This window comes from Phoca vitulina, unplaced genomic scaffold, assembly GCF_004348235.1.
Source record: "Phoca vitulina isolate PV1807 unplaced genomic scaffold, GSC_HSeal_1.0 scaffold23, whole genome shotgun sequence".
Taxonomy (NCBI): Eukaryota; Metazoa; Chordata; class Mammalia; order Carnivora; family Phocidae; genus Phoca; species Phoca vitulina.
Window position 1 is genome coordinate 4,143,858 of NW_022589726.1, and position 8,998 is coordinate 4,152,855.

Here is an 8,998-nt window from a genome sequence, read left to right on the forward strand (position 1 = left end):
TAGAACTGAAAAACACAATATATGACAAAAATATCCACTGGATGGGATTAGCATAGAATGCATATGACAGAAGAAAGAATTAATGAACTCAAAGTCAACAGAAGTTATACAAATTAAAGAACAGAAAGAAAAGATTGAAAAAATTACAGCCTCAAGGGCCTGAGGAACAATATCAAAAAGTGTAACATTTTATAATTGGAATCCCAGAAGAAAAGAAGAGAGAAAATGGAGAGAACAAGATATTTGAAGAAATAATGGCTGAAATTTTCTCAGTTTGGTAAAAGAAAGAAATTTATAGCTTCAAGAATCTCAGAAAGCCCCAATCAGGATAAGCCTGCAGAAAAGCCACACCCAGTCATATCATAGTGAAACCCAAGGTGAATAGAAAATCTTGAGAAAGAGGGCCGAGAAAAATGACACACTGTATAGAGGAATATTTCAAATGTTCAAATGAATTCAAACAATTTAAACAACCTCACCAGTAACAAGGAGGTTAGAAAACAGAAGAACAATATCTTTAAACTGCTAAAAGAAAAAACAGAAAACCCAGAATTCTATAGTCAGCCAAATATATCTTTCAATAATGAAGGCAAAAAAGTACATTTTCAGATAAAAAACAAACAAACAAACAAGAGGATTCATTGCTAATAAACCTGAGCTGCAAGAAATGCAAAAGCAAGTTCTTCAGGTAGATGGAAAATGATAACATAGAAATTCAGATCTTTAGGAATGAATGAGAAGCATTTCAAATAGTAAATATGTAGGTAAATAAGTATTTCCTAGCAATTGACATGAAAATATTTTTTTCTAAATGCAGTGTCACTTTACAATAATGTATATAAATATATGTGAAAGAGTAATAGATCAAAAGTTTCAATGGAGACACCCAGATACAATCGAGGCCACATTCCAAAGGGTATGGTAATCTAGTTGCAGATTTTCAAAGGAAATAGCCGAGAATATGTTAGATGATTCACCCATGTTAAAAGTATAACAGTTTTGGAGTTTTGGAAGGTTGAAAGATTTTTAATGATGATTAATTTAGAGACAGCTATGTTGTGCTGTAATTACCACCTTTTACCATCCAAAGGGATTGGAAGTGAGTCCAGTGAAAGGGGCCTCAATGGGACCATTTGGCTAGCTTGATATGTGTTTCCCATGATTGAAGGGCACAAGTAGGTTTATTTAATTTATTTATTTGCTAATTCAGCTTTATTGAGATATACATACAGTAAAACGCACCTGTCTTTTTTAGGTATACAGTCCTATGAGCTCTGACAAATGTATGCAGTCATATAAGTAACACCATGTCATTACCCCCACAAGTGCTCCTTTGTAGCCAATTTCCTCATACTCTCAGCTTCTAACAAACACTGACTTGATTTTTGTCCCTATAGTTTTGTCTTTTTGAGAATGTCATATAAATAGAACCATATAGAATGTAGCTTTTTATATCTACCATCTTTCAATTATCATATTCCTTTTGAGATTCATTTGTGTTGTTGCATATATCAGTAGTTTTATCAATGAATTTGTCCTAATCACCAGTTGATTATTTTCGGGTTGTTCCCCAGTCTTTGCAATTATAAATAAAGCTGTTTTAAGAATTTGCATATAGATCTTTGTGTGAACATGTCTTCATTTTTCTTGGGCTAGAAGTGGGGTTTCTGGGGGCAATATGTTAAGTATATGTTTAACTTTATTAGATTGCTGTTTGACTCTACTTGGGAAATCTGCAAGATGGGTTCCTCAATAGCTTTAGCAGGAGAATGAAGGAGTGCTTTCTGCTCTACCAGAGTATGCTGGGTTAAGGAATACATGAGTACTTTACTATAAATCAGATAACCTTTGTATCAGTTATTTATTACTGCTACAACAAAACCAAATGCAAACACCAACCCAAAATATAAGAACTTAAAAACAAGAAACAGTAATATATTTGCTTACAATTCTGCAATTTCGGCAGGACTCAGGGCTGGCTTGTCCCTGTCGTGTTGGCTGGATTATGTCTGCTCTGTGTTGCTGGAGAATCTAAAACGTCTTCACTCCTGTATCTGGTGCCTCAGCTGGCATGACTGGATTACCTGGGGTCTGGCAGAGCCTCTCTCTCCAGCAGAGTAATTGGACTAATTTACATGATGACTCAGACTTCAAAAGTGTAAAAATGGAAACTGTAAGGTCTCTTAAATTCTAGGCCTGGAAGTCACATAGAATCACTTTTGCTTCATTTTATTAGGATCATCCCAGTTTCAAAAGGAAGGAAAATAGACCCCATTTCTTCACGGGAGGAGTGGAAAAATCACATTGCGAAAGGGAAATGGGATGAGGGGTGAATGTTAAAGCTAGCTTTAAAAGCAATTGCCTTAGCCAGCACTGCATCTGTACTAGATTCTATCCAATATTGCTACTTGGAAGGGTAATAAGGACCTCAGAAGAAGGGAAGTGGAGATGTGCTGTGGGAATCTAGGAGCTGGGAGAGAGTAATTAACTGCCAGAATAAAATCCATTCACCCAGGTTAAGGGCACTCAAGTTGAGAGGCCTTTAACAGGGTCAAAGATTTCCAAATAGCCAATAAAAATGTCCCATGTGAAAAAAGTCAGTTACACATCTTCCAGTCCCAGAGAACACAAAGACACCTCACAACGGTAATAGTCATATACGACCTTTCTCATTCTTTTCATATCTTCTCCCCTTCCCATCCCAACTTCAACTCTGTTGGAAACCAAAAATCAGAAACCATTCTTAATACGCTAGGGAAAGAAGAGCAGGGAAAAAAGGGAGGACTTCTCTCACTCCCAACTTGCACATGTCCAGCCTGCAACAGGCCCTTGTTGGGAGAGGTAGGAAGATTTTAATGTTAAAACAACGTTGGCATTTTGATTATTACTTGTTGTTGGTCATTTATAATAATGTACTCGGACTGTATTTGTGACCTAACATGATTGTAGGACTTTACTTAATGGTGGTCAGAAAATATATGGGGCCTGCCTGAGCTTTAATCCAAGGGTAGGAGAAAAACAACTCACATTGAAAAGTTAAAAAGAGTAGTGGGAAACAAATAAATTGTTTAAAATACCAGTTATCTTGTTAGGTCTGCAATAGGTGAGTTTCCATGATAGTTAAAGAATCATTTAAAAGTGAAAAACCAATTAAGCAGATATCTGGTATCCCATCACATATACTAGAATGTTCCATCATTTAACCAACTGTGTAATCACATTACACAGCGTGCAAGTCAATCTCTCTGTGTCTTATATTTTTTTCACGTGTAAATGAGATAAATTATATCTGTCTCATTGGGTAGATTAAGTGCTTAGAACAGTGTCTGGCAAATACTAGCTGTTCAGCAAATGATAGTTATCATCATCATCATCATCATCTGCCCTAAATCTTTTTGCTGAATTAAGAATTTTAGCAAGTCAGTTTTTCATTTTCCTTTTATTAGTAGATACTCATCTTTGGGCTTTAAAAAATAATAATATTTTTATAATGCAATAATATCCTTAAAATGATTGAACATAGTAAGTGTTCAATAAATGGTAGTTTTTAGTATGGTCACTTCAAAGCAAACACTTTCATCTTTCTTTCTTCCCTCCATGTACTAGCTATATACATGCTGGTGCTCCATTTTTAATCTCTTTGGATCTCAGTTTCTTACTTTACCTACCTCACAGGGTTGTTATGAGGAATAAGATCATTTTTGTGAAAACACTTATAAAACACTCTACAGGGGCGCCTGGGTGGCCAGTCATTAGGCGTCTGCCTTCGACTCAGGTCATGATCCCAGGATTCTGGGATCAAGCCCCACATTGGGCTCTCTGCTCTGAGAGACGCCTGCTTCTCCCTCTCACACTCCCCCTGCTTGTGTTCCCTCTCTCGTTGTCTCTCTCTCTCTGTCAAATAAATTAAAAAATAAAATCTTAAAAATACCCTCTACAAATATGAGTTAGCATTCTTGTTTATTGTGCAGATTACTTCTTTTTTTATATTATTTATAAATCTCCTTCAAATGATTTTGAATGATACTCAATATTTTTCTGTAAGAAAACAGAGCTGAAATCTCCATTCGCATATAAATTGCTTTCTAAAAGTAGGTGTGTATTTTCTAGCCCTTACACATAGAGGCTGTGATTGCAGGGGAAGTACAAGATCCCACTAGCCTCCCAGTTTTTCTTCTTGGTGCTGAGCTACTTTTCTACCTCACCTGAAATTTCTTGATTAGTGTTTCTAGAAGGATGGACAAGAAAAGTCTAATATCTGATAACACATTCATATTTTACCTGGAGAGGTAAGGCAAACTTAGGTGTTGAGAGAGGGGACTTTCTCCTAAAACTTCTCAGAACGAATTAATTGATTAACTAGCCCGGAGTTAGCTAAGAGCATCCATCCTACAAGTATGAGATCGTAAGATGGGTAGATTTCTGCGGAAGAGCAAAACATGATCACAACCATCTAAGAATAAATAGTTCAACAAGCTTTTATTCTATTTATGTCCAGCAGAAGGTGGCTGCTTCCCTAAGATGCCTCCCACCAGATGGTGACTTCTCAGTTCATTTTTAACTACCTGCAAAATCATGGCACAGGGCTCTGACCTCATTTCATTTTAGAATTCACCTTTTGTTTCAGCACTATATCACTATAGCTTCTGATTTCCTCTGGACAAAAAAGTTCCTCAAAAGGCAGGAGGTCAAAGTCATGGGCAAACACATATGCACATGAATATATTTACTTTTATAAACAACTTACTCTTCATAATCCATCTGTAATAATGGGCAACTGATTTTTTTGTTTCAGACCAGGTTCCCCTCTCTACATACATAATAACAACAATCTCTATTGACTTATTGACTCAAGGAATGAAAACTGATTTTAAATTATTCTAAAGAAAACCTAATTATGAAGACATTGGAAGTTCTCTCTATATAATGCATTGTAAAGTCAATCCAATAGATTGGATCATCTATATCAATCCTCATTCCCCAAATTTCCCTTTGTTAGTATTCATGACTGAGAGTTGACAGCACAATTATATATTAAGGCTCTAGGAAAATCGGGGTAAGGAGTCACTAGGGAGCTTAGCCACCACTCTAATCAATTACTTTGTTTTGCCTGGATTTATGACCACACATTGCCCCCTTAAAATTAGCCTGGAGAAGGTATCCTTTTTTTTTTTTTTTTTTTTTTAAGTAAGCTCTACTCCTAACATGGAGTTTGAACTCATGCCTCTGAGATCGAGAGTCACGTACTCCACTGACTAAGCCAGCCAGGTGCCTGAGGAACAGAGATATCTTAGAAGTAGGTGCTACTTGTAGGAAAAGGTATACAGCCTGTAGAAGGATCAGGATCTTCTCATCACTACTATTGAGAAAATAACTCGCAATAAGCAAAAGATGGGCTATTTTGTTATTTTATTGAATGCAGTTTAGCAAATGATGTTTTGGAGAAATGACGGTGCTATACTGCTCTGCCATCAAATATAAATTCATCTCAACTGTTTTCATCTTTCTTTTCCAGGATGAATTGATTATTGGACTGAGTACAACAAATAGGTAACTGGGGAAAAGTGATATGTACATATGAAAAATAATATTAGTTAAAAAGAAATAATGAAAATATTTATGATATAGTTTAATAACTAATGATAATCACTCTCAGCATCATATGGAGAACTTTTGTTGCTGTATACTTTTTAAATTTTCAGATTTTATAGCATAGAACATTACAGCTATTACTCCAAAAAATGTGAAGTTGAACATTTGAGAATAACTAGTCCAGCATCCTAATTTTACATATGGGGGAACTAAAGCCCATAAATATTAGGTGACTTTCCCAAGAACACACAGCTAACTTACGGCAGAAGATCATACCAAATGTGATCCTACATCTTCTGACTCTTAGTTTTGCATTCTTCCCACTCCCATGCACACCATACAGATAATTGCTTTTATATTAAAAATTAATTCATGCACATAGTTAAAATTATACTAAAAAAGTAGTCCTCCATCTTAGACATCCATTAAATTTATTCGGAGGGGGTGCCTGGGTAGCTCAGTTAATTGGGTGTCAGACTCTTGATTTCAGCTCGGGTCATAATCTCAGGGTTGTGAGATCGAGCCCCACATTGGGCTCCACGCTCAGGGTAGAGTCTGCTTGAGATTCTCCCTCTGTCTCTCCCTCTGCCCCCCCCACTCTCTCTCTCTCTCTCTCTCTCTCTCTCAAATAAATAAATAAATAAATAGTAAATAAAATCTTTTAAAAAATTAGCTGGAGGGCGCCTCGGTGGCTCAGTCGTTAAGCATCTGCCTTCGGCTCAGGTCATGATCCCAGGGTCCTGGGATTGAGTCCCACATCGGGCTCCCTGCTCTGCGGGAAGCCTGCTTCTCCCTCTCCCACTCCCCCTGCTTGTGTTCCTGCTCTCGCTATGTCTCTCTCTGTCAAATAAATAAATAAAATCTTTAAAAAAAAAAATTAGCTGGAGACCTGTTAAAACTACCAACACCAGACTGTATCTAGATCAATTATATCACAACATCTGCCAATGGGATCTAGGCATCACTAGTTTTCAAGGTTCCCCAGGTGATTGCAATGAGCAGCCAAGTTTGAGAATCACTGTGCAAAAATAATTATAATAATTATAATGAAAAACAGTTGTCTTTTGCCTAACTCCTTCTAATTCCCTAGTCTACTTCTTATAATAGTTCTCAAAGTTTGGGCCTGGGACCAGCAGCATTGTTAAGAGCTTCTTAGAAATGCATATTCATGGAGTCCACCCCAATCTACTGAATCAGAATCTTTGAGGATGGGACCCAGTAAAATATGATTCTTATTCATGTTAAAATTTTGGAATCCCTATTCTATAGGCTTCCCTTTTTCAACTATTGTTAGTGATTTCCTCTGTGTTTACCTCCATCTCTGAATATGCTTATAATCCTATTTCTTATTTTGACAATTTTCTACTTCATGTGTTGACTTCCTGTTATGGCAATTCAGAATTTATTTAGTTCTTCGTACTTTTTCTCCTGCCCTCATCCTTCCAGTAGAGTTATGTCATATTTTTTTGCTGAATCAATAAGTCTGTGTTTACATTATTAATACTATAAAATGTTTTCTGGAAAGCCTAGATAAATCTATGCTTATATGCCTTTTCTTACATAGTTATTGTTTGTCCTGAGGTTAATAATTGCCTAGTTTGTTTATTGGTTTGTTTTCTATGTATCTATTCTTATTTTTTTGTACATACTCCACTATATCTGTTATGCCTATTAATATAATTTTCTAAATATCCAACTATGAGATTTTGTGTCCAACCCATTTGGAATCCTATGCTCCTCAGCCCTCCATCATCCTGTTCTGATCTGGACTGCTTATTCTCTGAAGTCTGTGGTACAGCTGATATCCTAGAATTTGGCATCATCTTTGACTTCTTTCTCTCACGCTATCTTCAGTCTGTATGGAAATCTACTGCTTCTACCTTCAAAATGTATCTGGAATCTGATGCCTTCTCTTGATCTCCTCTGCTACCATCCTGTCCTAATCACCATCATCTCTCACCTAGACTGAAATTGTTTCCTTAATTCTTCCACCCATCATCCACCCTTCAAACTATACTCCACATTGTGGCTTTTAAAAACAAAGTTCAGATCATGTTTCATGTACTTATAGTTAAGTGTAAATAAATAAAGGAGCTATGTGCTGTTTGTAAAATGTTTGTTACTTCATGTGTATGGGGTGGGTGGAGATGGGTTGGGGGAGAGAATAGGTGGACAGATTATGGGTGCGGTAATTCTGTATATCCTCGCACTGATTTCCCTGTAGTAGATCTGTGTTATGGGGGAAAACAAACAAACAAAAAAATGAAACATTTATACAGTGAATACTTACTATGCACTGCAAGGATACAGAAATAGAACATGTGATGTTAGCCTGTGAAAATTTACAAATTTTATAGGAGATAAAACATGTACATACATTACACTGGACAAAACAAGGTTGGATTATATCTAGAAACTAGTATTATAAGGCATCCTTAGAAATTCAGAGAGAATGCATCATTTTGGCTGACTAACCAAGCACACTATAGAGAAGGCAGGATTTGTGTTGGGATTTAAAATATGGGTAATATTTTCATGTGCAGAGACTAGATGGAGAAATTTTAGAGTGAGGTAACAGTGACAGTAAAATATAGAGCAAAGAAATATAAGGAATATAGATTAGGACAATTTGACTGATATATTGAAACTGTGCCAGAGAGTAGCTGAAAATTATGCAAAGTGTAGATAGGTTTTTATTGATGTTGAGCATTTAGTGGATTGGTTGCCCTCTTTTAAAATTGATTTAATTAATCCTTTATATATTATAGGCAATAATAATAGCTCTCAGCTAACCCAAGCAAGTAGATTTTATTATCTCCATTTTATAAATGAAGGAACTTGAGGCCCAAAAGAGTTAAGTAACTTGCCTAAGGTCAGAACACTAGAATGTGGTTTGGTGAGTATTTGAACCTATGCAATCTCATTCATAGAGCCTGTGTTCTTAAATACCACCTATACTGGCTTTATTTGCCTATTATATATGTTGCAAATACTTTCTCCATTCTTCATTTATCATCTTAACTTTGTGTATGGTATCTTTCACTGTGTAGACATTTAAAATTTTTATGTAGTCATATTTTCAATATTTAAAAAATTTTTACTCAGTCATGTTTCATACCAAGAAAGGCTTAGTATGGAGAGTAATTAAAATATTCTCCTACTGAACACACTTGTCATGATGAGCAATGGGTTATGTATGGAATTGCTGAATCATTATAAGTATTTTCCTACTGTATTTTATTCTGAAGTTTTAGCTTTTATTTTTAACTTTATGATAATTAATCTTGAATCTTTTACTGTGTGTTTCTATGGTCTGAGGTAGGGATCTAACTTTAATTTCCCCCAAATGGCTAGCCAATTGTTCCAAAAATATGTTCTTTCGTTAGTGAGTTGACTTGCCACCTTG